The sequence below is a fragment of the Pongo abelii genome, chromosome 2, assembly GCF_028885655.2.
Source record: "Pongo abelii isolate AG06213 chromosome 2, NHGRI_mPonAbe1-v2.0_pri, whole genome shotgun sequence".
NCBI classification, from domain to species: Eukaryota; Metazoa; Chordata; class Mammalia; order Primates; family Hominidae; genus Pongo; species Pongo abelii.
In genome coordinates, this window is record NC_085928.1 from 159626625 (window position 1) to 159644513 (window position 17889).

Here is a 17889-nt window from a genome sequence, read left to right on the forward strand (position 1 = left end):
GAACAGACACTCTTCAAAAGAATACGTATGTGGCTGGGATGGTTAATACTGAGTGTAAACTTGATTGGATTGAAGGATGCAAAGTATTGATCCTGGGTGTGTATGTGAGGGTATTGCCAAAGGAGATTAACAATGGAGTCAGTGGGCTGGGAAAGGCAGATTCACCCTTAATCTTCGTAGGCACCATCTAGTCAGCAGCCAGTTCAGCTAGAATATAAAGCAGGCAGAAAAACGTGAAAAGGCCAGACTGGCTTAGCCTCCCAGCCTACATCTTTCTCTCATACTGGATGCTTCCTTCCCTTGAACATCAGACTTCAATTTCTTCAGCTTTGAGACTTGGACTGGTTTCCTTGCTCCTCAGCTTGCAGGCAGCCTATTGTGGGACCTTGTGATCGTGTGAATTTAATACTCCTTAATAAACTCCCCTTTATATTTATCTATCTATCCTACTAGTTCTGTCCCTCTAGAGAACCCTGATTAATACAGTGGCCAAGAAGCATATGAAAAAAAGCTTAATAGCACTATCATTAGAGAAATGCAATTAGAGAAACAACAATGAAGTACCATCTCACACCAGTCAGAATGGCTATTATTAAAAAGTCAAAAAATAACAGATGCTGGCAAGGTTGTGGAGAAAAGGGAATGCTTATACACTGTTGGTGGGAGTGTAAATTAGTTCAACCATTGTGGAAAGCAGTGTAGCAATTCTCAAAGAGCTAAAAGCAGAATTACCATTCACTTCAACAATCCCATTACATATACCCAAAGGAGTATAAATCATTGTGTCATAAAGAGACATGCATGCATGTGTTCATTGCAGCGCTATTAGAAACAGCAAAGACAAAGAATCAATCTACATGTCCATCAATGACAGACTGGATACAGAAAATGTACATATACACCATGAAATGTCATGCAGCCATAAAAAAGAATGAGATCATGTCTTTTGCAGAAACATGGATGGGGCTGGAAGCTATTATCCTCAGCTAACTAACGCAGAAACAGAAAAACAAATACCACATGTTCTCACTTGTAAGTGGGAGCTAAATGATGAGAACACAAGGACACAAAGAGGGGAATAACACACACTGGGGCCTACTTGAGGGTGGAGGGTGGGAGGAGGGAGAGGATCAGAGAAAAAACTATTGGGTACTAGGCTTAGTACCTGGGGGATTAAATAATCTGTACAACAAACCCCTGTGACACGAGTTCCCCTACATAACAAACCTACACATATACCTCTGAACCTAAAATAAAAGTTTTTAATAATACTTTAAAAAAAAGAAGAAGAAGAAGAAGGCCGGGCACGGTAGCTCACGCCTGTAATCCCAGCACTTTGGGAGGCCGAGGTGGGCAGATCACGCGGTCAGGAGTTCCAGACCAGCCTGGTCAATATGGTGAAACCCTGTCTCTAGTAAAAAATACAAAAATTAGCCGGGCATGGTGGCACACGCCTCCCAGCTACTTGGGAGGCTGATGCAGGAGAATCGCTAGAACCCGGGAGGTGGAGGTTGCAGTGAGCCGAGATAGCGCCACTGCACTCCAGCCTGGATGACAGAGTGAGACTCCATCTCAAAAAGAAAGAAAGAAAGAAATTCATAAAGTGACCCTGACTCTTACTTAAGTCTCAACTCTCTGCCACGAGCTGCAAAGGAAACCGAGAAAACATAAGTTACAATCTCTTATCCTTTCCCAGCCTTTCTCTTTGGTTTTAGTTCCTGTGTGTTGCCTACAAGGCAAAATTGAGAGAAGGTGTCCTGGACCTTGGCCCTGAAGTAGCAGCAACTCACCAGTACCTCAGTTCCAGATAAACATACATATTTATTTGTAAATATAGTTGAATGTCCCCCCAGAACTGAACTTCAGGGGCACCTTCAGCAAGAGGGCCTGCCAGCAGACTGACGTGCAAAGCAAATGACGTGCATGCAGTCTCAGCAGATCTCCTCATGGAGCAGCACCTTGGAATCATCAGGAAGTGATGGAACCCACTCCGAAACTGCAGAACCAATCTTTGTAAGAATGTCTGACCCAGAGTTGGGTGAATGGATATCGAGTCACACTTGCACGGGGACTTTGAGACAGCTTTAGATTGAGACTATCCACTCCCTCGTCAGCTTATAGGCTAAACACAGTTTGTTTTTTTTAATTAAAAAATTTTTATTTGAGCCTCCATAAAGATAAGTTTTTTTCAGGAAATGTGAATGCATTTCAGAAAAGAAAAGGAAGTCAGGGGCACACATCATGGGGTAGGTAGTATAAGGAGTGTAAGGAGTGTCAGTGGGTTCCTGAGTCCCACCACTCAGACTGCTGTTCCTCTGACACTGGTCATCCAGCAACACCATCTGGCAACACCATTGTCTGCTGTAGTGATGAAAGACTCTGACAGCCAGACTTCCTGATACCAAGGGACTGTACTGTGGCCTAGTCCTAGACCAGACCTCATCCCCATCTCTGGTGGCTAGAGACCCCAGAGAAGTTGGACTAGTGTGCATTTTAGAAGCAGCAGCATCACCATGTCATGGCTTACAGAAGCAGCTTTCTGAGTGTGTATGAATTTTTTTTTTTTTTTTTTTTTTTACCAGGGTTCAGAGTCTTACTCCTCAGAGTCACTGTGAATGGGTCAGTTTTCTCAGCCAATTGGAGGAACTGATGCTTCATGAGGGCTCCACAACCAGGGAGTCTCCAAGAGAGCTGTTGATAGCAACCCAAAGGCAGGTTGAGAAATAGGTTCCAGTAGAGAATTACAGTAAATAAAATAAGGTTCACTGTCATCCCGCCATGGTAGACTGCCACATTTTCCAATGTGGTAAGGAAGGTTACCACTGGAATCAGCTATTTATGTATGTAGGTTATTAAGAAGGATGTTAGCAACCTTTTAATAGTACATTTTATGGAAATTGGGATAGCTTTTAATTTCTTCCAGGAGGTCCATACTTTTATAAGTTAGCAGTATCTTTCTGCAGCGTTGTTTATGTAATCTTAGAATTCAGTAGTGCATTTAGGGGCCTCCTTTTCCATGTTTCTGTTTAGGAGTCAGAGGACTCGGGCTTGGGTTTTCTTGCTGATGGTTTCCAGGAAAGGTGCGCTGCAGTTTTATGCCAGTCCCCACTCAGAAGATCTGACAGGTCAATGGGTGTTGCAGGTACAATGTCAGGAGCCCCATAACCAGAGTCCTTATGAGACAGGTCTATCACTACCCAGTAGATGCCTTTCAGGAAAGCTGGGATGGTGGAGTCGGCCTCAGAATGAGCTTTATAGCTTTCTGGTCTAAATAGTATATGGGATCACACTCTCTGTTACAGGCAATAGGTGCTGCCCATCCTTCCTCAACTGGGCGCTTGCCTTTTTTCATAAACATAACCTCAACTATGGAGATCATATCCCAGGTGGCTGGCAACTTGACATCAAATATAAACTTTATCAAGCATTCCTGGAGGGTTGGCGGATGAACACAACTGGAAATACTTCCAGTAAATCTCACTGTCATGTCTAGATGGAATGCAATGATTACCTCCTTTTTTTCCCCACTTAAAACAGACACCAGACAAAACTGCCTTGACTGTCTTTACCATCTTTTCATTGTTTTTCCTCCCTGAACCATATTCATTTTTAACCATACAGACAATAATAGTGTTGGGATCCACTGGGAATTGGGCCGCTGTGGTGTTTCAATTGATAAGGGTTTAGAAACCACTAGTAGGAATTATTTGCTTTCAGAAACTACCGAAAATGTGGGCCAGATGGGAGAAGGGAACCTTGAGTTATGAAGGTGACAGGCCTCAGGTGGGGAAAAGATTGGGTTTGCCAAGTCAGCATTGTGAACTCAAAATTCGCGGGGCCTTTGTTTTTGTGAGAGTTGCTTTAGCTATGGAAAGACTTTTTTTTTTTTCTTTTTTCAAACCAAAGTGGGATTTCTAGGTAGAGTTCATAGCTACCTAGCAAAGGGAATAGAGAAATGGTCCATGTGTGCTTTCAGACACAAGAGGCGGCTGAGGCATCCACTCAGCACAATGGAGAGCTCTGGAGAAGCAGAGCTGAGGCTTGTTCAGGAAAACCTTGTGACCAAGAGATACCAAACAACCTTATATTTGGCCACAAACTAAAGGGCTGCCTGAGCTCTTACTTCCATGAAACTAATTAAAAAATAAGAAGAGCATGGGGTGACCATGGAGGTCATCAGAGAACACCAGGAAAGCACCAGGGAGCAGCTAATGAATCAGAAGTGGTGAACAGCCTGGCTGTGGAGGAGAGACTGAGCAGCCTTTCTTGCCCAGCCCAGGATCCTACCAGATCCTTTCCAGGATTTTGGTCACAGACAATATCCCTTAGTTTGCTTCCAACATGACTGGGTTGCTCACAGATAGAATCTCCCAGGTGGCTGGCCCTGTGGCCCCCAGGGACAAATCCCCTGATGTCTAGGAAACTGCAGTTCATGAGAAACTGGCTTGAATCTTGGTGGGTGGAGATCACCTCTTTGTTTCAGTTCTGGCAAATAATGACATCTGATATGAAATCATACTCTGAGGGTGGCAGAAAACTCAGTAAATATCCTACCTCCTAACCCTGGAAGAAGAAATAGACTTCATTAGGGGGTGGGGTGTAAAGAGAGTATTAGATTAAATTTAGTTGTAGATTTGTTTCCCTGCCACCTAATTTTAAACTTCCCAACTCCTAGATTTTTCTAGAAGGTACTTTACAAACTAGTTCTTGGCCTATTAGTGGGTTCTGAAACCAATTTAGTGGGGCATGACCAATAATTTTATTTTGTTTTAAATTTTTTATTATTAAAGATATCAAATATATAAAATATTAGAATAGTGTAACAAACTCCCACGTGCCTATCACCCAGTTTGATATGATCAACTCATGACCAATCTTGTTTCATCTAGTCGTCTGTCTCAATTATTTTGAAGCAAGCTCCAGACCTCACATCATTTCATCTGTAAATATTTTGGTATGTATCACTAAAAGATGATTAGTACCATTTTGAAATGACATACATAGAATAGAAAATATCAGAGTGAAGGTTAAGTAATATTAAACTTTTGCTTCAGATGTGTGTGTGTACACATATGTGCACTTGGCTGAGATGTGAAATGTATTTCTTACAACGAGTTGCAAAAGAAAAGTGTGAAAGTCACTTTTCTAGGAGAAAGTCTAGAGGACTTGGTCCTCACCAGCAACCTCAGTAGTGGCCTTCTACCCCACCCCCACAAGGCCTATGTCAGAGCAGAACCTGGCTGGACCCAATAGGAGAAAAGGATTGGGGGAAGTATGCTGGGGTGTCTGGAAGGTGACCCGGAGAGTATGATGTCCTCATTTCAGAGAACAGTAAAGTTTTCCCTAGAGAGAATTTGTGACTGGGTGAAAAGGAAACAGAATAGTATAACAAATGTTTGCAACCTCCCCCTTTCTTTCTAAGGAGGTCTTAGAGCCTGGCTTTGTGTTGCTGCTTGGAATAAAAAATGAATTGAAGGAGACCTAGAAAAGCTAATTGGGTCTCCTTAGTGAAGAGCTGAGCAGAAGTGGGGAGGGGAGAGGGAAACAGCCAACGCCGGAGGAGTTTAGCGGGAGAGTTTGCAAAGAAAGGGTGGGGAAAGGAGCCAGGAGAGATTTCTGAGTGGCTGCCGTGGAGACGGGCATGGATGGCTGGAGAGGGATTTTAGAGTAATTTGCTGTGAGTCATGCAGTGTATCTTGCTTTAGGCCTGTTCTTAAACCCCAGCAGAATGTTAACATCCTTTTCAGTGCCCTTTGGATGTTTCCAGTCAGTCACCCATATGAAGAGGAGGCTCAGGTTGTGTGGGTCAGAGTGAAATGGGGCAGGCAAGTTAGGAGGCTTGAAATTTCAGCAATTCAGTGAGAGGATGGTGGCTTGGACCAGGATAGAAATGCTGAAGCTGAAGAGGAGTGGGTGGATTCAGGATATGTTTTGAAGGTAAAGTCAATAGGACTGCCTACTGGGTTGGATGTGGGGGGAATGGGGAGAAAGAAAATAAGGATAACTTATCTATTTTAGAAATAGAATTGGTGAAGAGGCCATTTATGGGGGTATGGAAGAATGTGAGAGGGGGTAGGTTGCAGGTGAAACATCTCATGTTCTATTTGGGTCATGCTAAGTTTGAGATAGATCAGATATCTAAGTTGAAGGGCCAAGTAGAAGGCTGAATATATAAAAGTCTGTGGTTCTGCAGATAGATCAAGGCTGGAGATATGGGTTCCAGGACCATCAGCCCAAAGATGGTATTCAAGCTGGGATCCTGGTTGAGATCATCTGGAGCATGTTTGCTTTCTGATGAAAGTGATTGAGAAGTCATTGTTAAGGGGATGGGATCCAGAGCTCAAGTGGATGGGGCAATCTCTGGAGACACTTCATCCAGAGAAAAGAAAAGGTGGAGAATTTTACATAGATGCTGGTAGGTTAGGAGTCTACATTCAAGGTTGATGGAGTTCCTTTCTGATTCTTTCTAAAGTCTCAATGAAAAATGAGAAAAGTCACCAGCTTAGAGTGAGCACAGGGGAACAGGTATTAGAAGTTGAAATGATCAATCAACCAATTTTTCAATGTCTTGCCAAAGGACAGTCAACCCCATAAAACTAGTAGGGGTTGGGCCTGTCTTGTTCATTCTTGTTCCTAGTGCCTTGCAAGTTGATGCACATACAGTAAGTGTTCAATAAACAATTGCTGAATGAAAGAGTCAGTGATTGAATGAAAGTTAGACACCTCTGCTAATTATTTGTTCCATATAACCATCTACCCCTGAACTTTGTGGCTTGAAACAACCATTTATGATTACCTCTCACCATTCTGTGGCCTTGATGAGCTCAGAGATGTAGTTCTTACTTGGGGTTCCTCATATGATTCCAGTCAAATGACTGGGGTTAGCTTACAGCTTCTTTACTAATGTGCCTGATGCCTGTGATGTCTGAGACATTTGGGTATACTGGTGGAGCATCTCTGTCTCCACCAGAAACAGAGAGATTTTTTTTTTTTTTTTTTTTTTTTTTTTTTTTTTTTTTTTTGAGACGGAGACTCACTCTGTTGCCAGGCTGGAGTGCAGTGGTGCAATCTTGGCTCACTACAACCTCCGCCTCCCGGGTTCAAAGCTGTTCTCCTGCCTCAGCCTCCCGAGTAGCTGGGACTACAGGCACGTGACACCACGCCCAGCTAATTTTTGTATTTTTAGTAGAGATGGGGTTTCACCATGTTGGCCAGGATGGTCTCTTTCTCTTGACCTCGTGATCCGCCCACCTCGGCCTCCCAAAGTGCTGGGATTACAGGCATGAGCCGCCGCACCCGGACATGGTTTCTTCTTGTTTGCTGGCTTGGTTTTCCTTACAGCATAGTGGTCTCAGGGTAGTTGGATTTCTTCCATGATGGCTGGCTTTCTTCAGGGATTGCTTCTACCACAATTTGTGTTCCAAGGGACCCTGGTGGACTCTGCAAGGCTTCTTAAATCCTAGCCTTAGAAGTGTCACAGCATCACTATTTCTGTTGGTTAAAAAAGTCACACATCAGCCCAGATTCAAGGGGGTGAAGGGATAGAATCTACTAACAGGAGAAGAAATTGATGCAGCATTCTTGGAGACAAGCTACAACATTCATGCAAATGTGTCATGCAGACCTGGAATTTAGATGAAAGAATAGAACTAGAGACCAAAAATAGAAATCACAGACAGAGATAAGAGAGGTGGATTCACAAGAATGGATTGGACCCTTCAAAGGAGAAATGGTAAAAAGCCTGAGCCTTGGAGGACATTCCCCCACCAGCAACCAAAGGTAAAGGAGAGAGAAGAGGGAGGACAGGGGAGGGAGAGATAAAAAGGAGGTGGGAGGACCAAGGTAAAGGAGGTGAGGAGACAGAGCTGGGGGAAAAGAGAGAGAGAGAATATTAGATTTAGAGTCTAACTTTAGCTTATGGAATAAATAAGAACTCAATTATCTGAAGAGTAAAATCAAATTCTCAAATCTGTTTTTAGACACTACTCAGCCTAACTGATAAAATTAATTGCAGTTGCTACTTTAACCCTCAATGGAGCAGAAGTTTAAGATTTGCTATTTAGATTTCAGTTTCTAGTTACACCTGAGGTTGTTCCAGCTTGGTTAGGTTCAAGCCGGTGAAAGGCAGGCTGGTACTAATGATTCTTGTAAAGATTGCCATTCACACACCCTACTGCATGCTTGATTGAGTTTCATGAAGCTTTCAAAAAGTAGTGATTTGGTTATGCTCTGAGTTTGAAAAAGGACCATTATTATGTCAGATTTAAAGTTGGATTTGGGTTAGCTCAGTTATCTGACTCATCACTAATCTTCTTTAACAATTAAGTCAATTCTTGGGTATACCTTGTAACTGAGTCTCAGTTTTCATTGAGAAATAAGATTTTATCTTTGCAAAGTTAGAAAAGGGAAAAGATAAAGCAGCAGGTCCTGTCAAAAGGAAAGGTGAATTCAATGTCAAATGGTGGGACTGCGAAATTAGAGAGCCAGGGGCTGTAATGAGGAGGAGTTCAAAGGACAGAGAATAAAGGGGTGAAGAAAATGACGGAAGGAAGAGGAAGTCAAATTGGCTTAGCTGAGCTGATGTGTTTTCTCGATTTCTTGACCTCGTGATCCGCCCGCCTTGGCCTCCCAAAGTGCTGGGATTACAGGCGTGAGCCGCTGAGCCTTGATGTGTTTTCTCTTAGAAACCTTTCCAGGATCTAGCAGTACGCTACTTTACATAAAAAAAGAAATACTTCAATTAATCATTTTATTTAAGGTAGAGTCATACAATGTATGTGACTTTCTAAAAAATGATAGCCAAGTTAAAATGTAGCTAGAATCCTTTATATCAGCTGGTGTCTGTAAATATGCTCACATTCTTACACAGACACTTCATGACTTCTGCTCCAAGCTCAGAGTTAAGACGAGCGAGAAGCTTGATTTGTCCTTAAGTCTTGAACTGTTTGTAATAAGCAATTACTCCTACTTTGAGTTAAATTTCCCATGTTGAGCCAGCCTAGGATGTCGACGCTGGAAGGTACTTCCCAGCTCATTCATCTCTACCCCTCATTTAGCAGATGAGAACACACCATTCAGCAGACGAGAACACAGGCATCAGAACCCAAATGATAAGCCTATTCATTTTAGTTTAAAGACTGTGAATTTCACAAGAGATTTTTTAGATAAAATTGTATAGATGCCTTCAAAAAATCATTAATAGAATATTATTCCCTCTCATATCATCCGAATAAACTTATCATTGCCATAAATGTTTTGAATGAAGCCACAACAAAATATGAGCTGTCCTTTGAACCTCACTTTCAATGTCTTTAAAGCTACTCTTCCGGGCTTTGCAAACTCCTTGGCAAAATTAGTCTTTTAAGTCTGAACAGAAAATATCTTCACAGTGAAACTGTATTAGTTAGGGTAACCTCACTGCTGTAATGAATAAAACTCTTAAAATCAATAGCCTTGTAAGATACTTGTGTCTTGGGAAGTTATTTAGCCTTTTCTTGTGTCAGTCTCCTAATCTGTAAAGCGGGGATAATATTAGCATGTGCCTCACAATGCTGTTTTGTGTATTTAAGGAGTGAATATATATGAAGCCCTTAGAGTAGTGCCTGGCACATAGTAAACCTATGTAAGTGGCTGCTGAATGAATGAATGCGTAAGTAAATGAATGAACAAAAATGTATTTCTTGCTCACTCATAGTCCAGTGTGGGTGTTCCTGGTCTGGCTGTTTTCTCTGGGCTCACTCATTCCTCTTCTTGGGGCTGTGCTATCCTCTAGGTGCCCAGGGTCCACTCCATCCCTCCAGTAGCACCTAGCATCAGGCACTTGGTGCCCTCTCCCCTCCCCCAGCATCAGAATTGGAAATGCTCAAAAGCTGGCCAAGTGGGGAAAAATCCTGATTCAGCAGTCACTACAGGAAAGAGACCTCATCTGAGAAACCTACCTCATTGGGCCCTTTTGAGAATCATCTAAGACAGCACATATAAAGTACCTGGCACACAGGACCAACACGTAGTAGCCACTATTCATTTGCCATTGCTTGTTTATGCTTGTCTTCTGTATTTGAGCTGTTCTTCTGTTATTTCCTCCTCCTCCACCTCTGCCTTTCCAAATAGGTGTATGTATTTGACATTATTTTGTTGGTATTTAATGACATTTTCCATAGTATTATGTCTTGTTTCCCAAAATGTCTTCCACCTCATCTGTGACCTCTTCATTGTTTTGGCCTCTGGAAGAAATCTCCTGGATAAAGATGGGGGTGGTCCAAAAACACCTTCACTGACAGAGGTGCTGATGCAAAGCAGTTTTCAGGATGAATTCTCCTTTATTCCTTTGAAGCCAGTGGCATGGTTCCTGGTAAAGGATGAGTAGCAGTGACATGGAAGAAAACCTCTCAGGAAGAACACAATGTCTTTCACACACGGGCCATTTTTCCTGTTACATAAACACCATGGTCCTTGTTGCTGTTTACCTCTTTTGGGATTAGAAGGGCAAAAGTAAGATAGATGTCCTTCTGGGATGTGCACTGGCTCCCAAGCTAAGCCTTTCACTATGGTGCCATGAATTTCTGTAACCTTGGGTCAAGGCCTACTCGTCAGGCAAAAATTAAGCTATATCAGGTCACTCAAAGTTGACGGGCAGCAAAGCACTGATTTGTTTCAACTGATTAAAGAAGGACCAATTGTCTAAACCAGAATCCTAGACTCAGGATAGCTCAGGGATTATGACCACAGGCTTTGGACTCAGAACTATGTCCTTATCTTCACTCTGCCACTATGTGGAGCAATGTGATCTTGGACAATTGACCTAATCTTGCTGAGCCTCAGTTTCCTCATCTAGAAAACGGAGATATTACGTACCTCAGAGAATAACTGCAAAGACTAAATTAGATTGTAAAGTGTTTAGTGGCTGTCAGGTGCAAAGTAAACACTGATGTTGCTATTATGATTCTAAAAGTGGTTGTTTTATTGGGAGACATTCTTTGAAATGCCTGAAAGATTCCTGTATAATGTGCAGGATCAGGGCATAAACCTGAAGTTGCTCAGTGAAGATGGAATCTGATCAAGGCCATAGACAGGAGCAAAAGATTAGCAGTGCCTCCTCAGAGAGAGAATCTTTCTAGGGCTGAATTCCTGTTTGAGTCAGTGTCTCACTCCTTTGCATGTGCCTGCTCTATCATAGATATTCAATAAATATTTTTGGACTGACTAAGCGTGCTGGACAACAATGTATACTTTTTGCTCATCGAGTTTTCTTTTTCTATGCTTCATTCTCACCATCCCATGATAAAATTGATTCAGTTTTTATTCACTAAATTCAATCACTTTCAAATCTGCTTCCCAGAAATTAAACTTAGGTCACCTTGATTGCAGTCCTAGGTATTCTAAGACATTCTCATTCTTTTTTCTTTTTTATTTTTTTTAGATGGGGTCTCACTCTGTCATCCAGGCTGGAGTAGAATGGCGTGATCTCGGCTCACTGCAACCTCTGTCTCCCAGGTTCGAGCGATTCTTGTGCCTCAGCCTTCTGAGTAACTGGAATTACAAACATGCACCACCATAACCGGCTAATTTTTGTATTTTTAGTAGAGATGGGGCTTCACCATGTTGACCAGGCTGGTCTCAAACCCCTGATCTCAAGTGATTCATCTGCTTTGGCCTCCCAAAGTGCTGGGATTACAGGCATGAGCCACCGTACCTGGCCACGTTCTCATTCGTAATTCCACTTAAAAAATTTACAACTCTTAGCCCGGCGGTGGCTCACGCCTGTAATCCCAGTACTTTGGGAGGCCAAGGTGGGTGGATCACGAGGTCAGGAGATGGAGACCATCCTGGCTAATACAGTGAAACCCCATCTCTACTAAAAATACAAAAAATTAGCCAGGCGTGGTGGTGGGCACCTGTAGTCCCAGCTACTCGGGAGGCTGAGGCAGAAGAATGGCGTGAACCCGGGAGGCGGAGCTTGCAGTGAGCCGAGATAGCGCCACTGCACTCCAGCCTGGGCCACAAAGCGAGACTCTGTCTCAAAAAAAAAAAAAAAAAAAAATTACAACTCATAAATACTTACACAAAGACATATGACTTAAATATAAAACCTAAAATGATATAAAACCTAGAAGAAAACCTAGGAAATACCATTCTGGACACAGGCCCTGGAAAGAGTTCATGATAAAGACTCCAAAAGCAATTGCAACAAACAAAACAATTGATAAGTGGGACCTAATTAAACCAAGAGCGTCTGCACAGCAAAAGAAACTATCAACAGAGTAAACAGACAACCTACAGAATGGGAGAAAATATTTGCAAACTATGCATCTGACAAAGGTCTAATATCCAGAATCTGTAAGGAACTTAAGCAAATCAATAAGCAAAAAATAAATAACCCCATTAAAAAATGGGCAAAGGACATGAACGGATACTTCTCAAAAGAACACATACACATGGCCAAGCATGTGAAAAAATTCTCAACATCACTAATCATTAGAGAAATACAAATCAAACCCACAATGAGACACCATCTCACACCAGTCATAATGGCAATTAATAAAAAGTCAAAAAATAACATGCTGGCAAGGTTGCAGAGAAAAGGGAACACTTAGACACTGCTGGTGAGAGTGTAAATTAGTTCAGCCACTGTGGAAAGCAATCTGGAGATTTCTCAAAGAACTTAAAACAGAACTACCACTTGACCCAGCAATCCCACTATTGGGTATGTACCCAGCGAAATATAAATTGTTCTACCATAAAAACACATGCACATGTATGTTCATCACAGCACTATTCACAATAGCAAAGACATGGAATCAGCCCAAACCAGGATTAAGATGGCGAATAGGAGGCAGGACTAGCTTGCAGCTCCTGCTCATATGGAGAGAGCAGCATGTGGAGACTCACATCATGAGCTTTTTTGCTACAATTCTTGTAGCACAGGAACATACCAGGAAAGCCGAGAGAATCCACAGACAGTTTGAAGGAACTGGATCACTGCTGCAGGCTCCCTGAGATGCTGAAAAACTGTGAGTTAACTTGCTTTCTCAGCAGGGAGGCTCATGGTCTGGGGCAAGTTCTCAGCCCTGGTCACGGGCTGCCTGGAAATAGACTTGGTGCTGTTGCAGGGCCTCGGTGGGAGTGAGACCAGCCTTTAGGACTGTGGGCTGAGTGGGAGTGAAGTGAGGCCTGTGACTGCCAGCTTTCCCCCACTTCCCTGGCAACCTGTATGACTCATCACAAGCAGCCATAATCCTCCAGGGAATATAACTCCCTTGGACTGGGAGCCACACACCCATTCCCCACAGCAGCTGCAGCAAACCCCGCCCAAGGAGAGGCTCAGCACAGACACACCTATCCCTATCCCCACTTGGTGGTCTTTCTCTACCTGCCCTGGCAGCAAAAGATAAAGGTCATAATCTCTTGGGAGCTCTATGGCCCTGCCCACTGCCTGAGAAACCTGAACACTTAACCAGGTCTCCCTAGGGCAAATTTGCATCCTCCTTACAGGGCCAGAGCTGATAAACTCTTGAAAGTGGCACCTCCTGCCTGGAGGTTAACCAACACAAAACCAGTGCACTCAACAAAAACACAACCAAAGATCCTCACAGAGTCCACTTCACTCTCCTGCTGCCTCCACTGGAGCAGGTGCTGGTATCCATGCCTGCAAGGCCTGAAAATGGATCACATCACAGGACTCTTTGCAGACACTCCTCAGTACCAGCCCAGAGCCTCGTAGCTCTGCTGGGTGGTAAGACCCAAAAGAACAAAAACAAACACTACAGTTCAGCTCTCAGGAAGCCATATTCCTAGGGGAAGGGGGAGAACACCACACCAAGGGAGAACCCCATGGGACAAAAGAACCTGAAGAGCAGCCCTTGAATCCCAGGTCTTCCCTCTGATGTAGTCTACCCAAATGAGAAGGAACCAGAAACACACTTCTGGTAGCACGACAAAACACAGTTCTTTAACACCCCCCAAAGATCATACCAGCTCACCAGCAATGGATCCAAACCAAGACAGAATCTCTGAATTGCCAAAAAAAGAATTCAGAATTAAGCTAATAAAGGAGGCACCAGAGAAAGGTAAAGTCCAACTTAGAGAAATCAAAAACATGATACAGGATATGAAAGGAAAATTATTCAGTGAAATAGATAGCATAAATAAAAAACAATCGCAACTATGCAAATCAAGGACACACTTAGAGAAATGCAAAGTGCACTGGAAAGTCTCAGCAATACAATCGAACAAGCAGAAGAAACAACTCCAGAGCTTGGAGACAAGGCTTTTGAATTAACACAATCCATCAAAGACAAAGAGAAAGGAATTTTTTAAAATAAACAAAGCCTCCAAGAAGTTTGGGACTATGTTAAACGTCCCAAATAATTGGTGAGTAACCGGTGTTCCAGAGGAAGAAGAGAAATCTGAAAGTTTGGAAAACATATTTGAGCTAATAATCGAAGAAAACTTCCCTGGCTTTGCTAGAGATCTAGACATCCAAATACAAGAAGCTCAAAGAACACCTGGGAAATTCATCACAAAAAGAACATCCTCTAGGCACATGATCATCAGGTTATCTAAAGTCAAGACAAAGGAAAGAATCTTAAGAGTTGTGAGGCAAAAGCATCAGGTAACCTGTAAAGGAAAACTTAACAGATTAGCAGCAGATTTCTCAGCAGAAACCCTATGAGCTAGAAGGGATTGGGGACCTATTTTTAGCCTCCTTAAACAAAACAATTATCAGCCAAGACTTTTGTATCCAGCAAAACTGACCTTCATAAATGAAGGAAAGATACAGTCTTTTCCAAACAAACAAATGCTGAGAGAATTTGCCACTACCATGACAGCACTACAAGAACTGCTAAAAGGAGCTCTAAATCTTGAAGCAAATCCTTGAAATACACCAAAACAGAACCTCCTTGGAGCATAAATCTCACAGGACCTATATAACAATATCGCAATGAAAAAAACCAAGGTATTCAGGCAACAAATGCACAATGAATAGAATAGTAACTCACATCTCAGCACTAACATTGAATGTAAATGTCCTAAATGCTCCACTTAAAAGATACAGAATAGTAGAATGAATAAGAATTCACCAGCCAAGTTTCTGTGTCTTCAGGAGATTCACCTAACACATAAGGACTCATATACACACACATAAGGACTCACATAAACTTAAGGTAAAGGGGTGGAAAAAGATATTCCATGCAAATAGACACCAAAAGCAAGCAAGAATAGCTATTCTTCTATCAGACAAAACAAACTTTAAAGCAACAACCGTTTAAAAAGACAAAGTGGGACATTATATAATGATAAAAGGACTAGCCCAACAGGAGAATATCACAATTCTAAATATATATGCACTTAACACTGGAGCTCCCAAATTTATAAAGCAATTACTATGACCTAATAAATGAGACAGACGGTAGCACAATAATAATGGGGGACTATACTCCACTGACAGCACTAGACAGGTCATCAAGACAGAAAGTCAACAAAGAAACAGTGAACCTAAATCTAAATGTACCCTACAACAAATGGACTTAACAGATATTTACAGAACAGTCTACCGAGCAACTGAAGAATATACTTTTTTTTTTTTTTTTTTTTTTTTTTTTGAGACAGAGTCTCCTTCTGTCACCAGATTGGAGTGCAATGGCATGATCTTGGCTCCAGCTCACTGCTGCAACCTCCACCTCTTGGGTTCAAGCAATTCTCCTGCCTCAGCCTCCCAAGTAGCTGGGATTACAGGCGCCTGCCACCGCACCCGGCTAATTTTTATTTTTTATTTTTTTGTATTTTTAGTAGAGATGGGGTTCCAATCGCTTCTTGGCCTTTTGGCTCAGATCAAGTGGAGATGGGTTTTTGACATGTTGGCCAGGCTGGTCTTGAACTCCTGACCTCAGGTGATCCACCTGCCTTGGCCTTCCAAAGTGCTGGGATTATAGGTGTGAGCCACTGTGTCCGGCCCTAGAATATACATTCTATTCATCAGCACAGGATCATTCTCCAAGAGAGATCATATGATAGGCCAACAAACAAGTCTCAGTAAATTTAAAAAAATTGAAATTATATCAAGTACGCTCTCAGACCACAGTGGAATAAAATTGGAAATCAACTTCAAAAGGAACTCTCAAAACCATGCAAATATGTGGAAATTAAATAACTTGCTCCTGAACGTTGGGTCAACAATGAAATCAGGATGGAAATTAAAAAATTATCTGAACTGAATGATAATAGTGACACAACCTATCAAAACCTCTGGGATACAGCAAAAGCAGTGCTAAGAAGAAAGTTCATTAAATGCCCACACCAAAAAGACTGAAAGAGCAAAAATAAGCAATCTAAGGTCAGACCTCATGGAACTGGAGAAACAAGAATAAGTCAAACCCAAACCCAGCAGAAGGAAAGAAAGAACTAAGATCAGAGCAGAACTAAATAAAATTGGGAAAAAATACAAAAGATAAATGAAACAAAAAGCTGGTTCTTTGAAAAGATAAATAAAATTGATAGACCATTAGTGAGATTAACCAAGAAAAGAAGAGAGACAATCCAAATAAGCTCCATTAGAAACGAAATGGGAGATATTAGTACTGATAGCACAGAAATACAAAAGATTATTCAAGGCTACTATGAACACCTTTATGCACATAAAATAGAAAACCTAGAGGGGATAGATAAATTCCTGGAAATATACAACCCCCCTAGATTAAACCAGGAAGTTATAGAATGTCTGAACAGACCAATAACAAGCAGTGAGATTGAAAGGGTAATAAAAAACTGCCAACAAAAAAATGTCCAGGACCAGAGAGATTCACAGCTGAATTCTATCAGACATTCAAAGAATTGGTACCAAACCTACTGGCACTATTACAAAAGATAGAGAAAAGAGACTCCTCCCTAAATCATTCTATGAAGCCAGTAACACCCTAATATTAAAATGAAGGAAGGACATAACAAAAAAGAAAACTACAGACCAATATCCCAGATGAACACAGATGCAAAAATCCTCAACAAAATGCTAGTGAACCAAATCCAACAGCATATCAAAAAGATAATCCACCATGATCAAATGGGTTTTATACCAGGGATGCAGGGATGGTTTAACATATGTAAGTCAATAAATGTGATACACCACTTAAACAGAATTAAAAACAAAAATCACTTGATCATCTCAACAGATGCAGAAAAAACATTTGACAAAATCCAGTATCCATTATGATTAAAAACCTCAGCAAAATTGACACAGAAGGGACATACCTTAACATAGTAAAAGCCATCTATCACAAACCCACAGTCACTATTATACCAAATGGGGAAAAGTTGAAAGCATTCCCCCTGAGAACTAGAACAAGACAAGGATGCCCACTTTCACCACTTCTGTTCAACATAGTACTGGAAGTCCTAGCCAGAGCAGTCAGACAAGAGAAAGAAATAAAAGGCATCCACATCAGTAAAGAGAACTGCTGTTTGCTGATATGATTGTATACCTAAAAAACTCTAAAGACTCATCCACAAAAACTTTCTAGAACCGGTAAATGAGTTCAGCAAAGTATCAGGATACAAATTTAATGTACATAAGTCAGTAGCTCTACTATACACCAACAGTGACCAAGATGAGAATCAAATCAAGAACTCAGCCCCTTTCACAATAGCTGCAAAAAAATAAAATACTTAGGGATATACCTAACCAAGGACATGAAGGACCTCTACAAGGAAAACTACAAAACACTGCTGAAAGAAATCATAGATGATACAAGCAAATAGAAATACATCCCATGCTCATGGATGGGTAGAATCAATACTGTGAAAATGACGATACTGCCAAAAGCAATGCACAAATTCAATGCAATTCCCATCAATATACCATGATCATTCTTCTCAGAACTAGAAAAAAAAAAGTCT

At 41.7% G+C, this 17889-nt stretch overlaps 1 long non-coding RNA gene across 1 annotated transcript; it reads right to left on the reverse strand.

Moving 5' to 3' along the window:
* Positions 1-7168: 7168 nt before the first annotated feature.
* Positions 7169-13140, reverse strand: LOC129058274 (uncharacterized). Its single transcript, XR_008523345.2, has 4 exons — positions 12933-13140; positions 9987-10348; positions 8604-8713; positions 7169-7491 (listed from the first exon to the last, which is right to left on the reverse strand). It is a non-coding gene; the product is annotated as an uncharacterized LOC129058274 (long non-coding RNA).
* Between the last annotated feature and the right edge of the window lie 4749 nt (positions 13141-17889).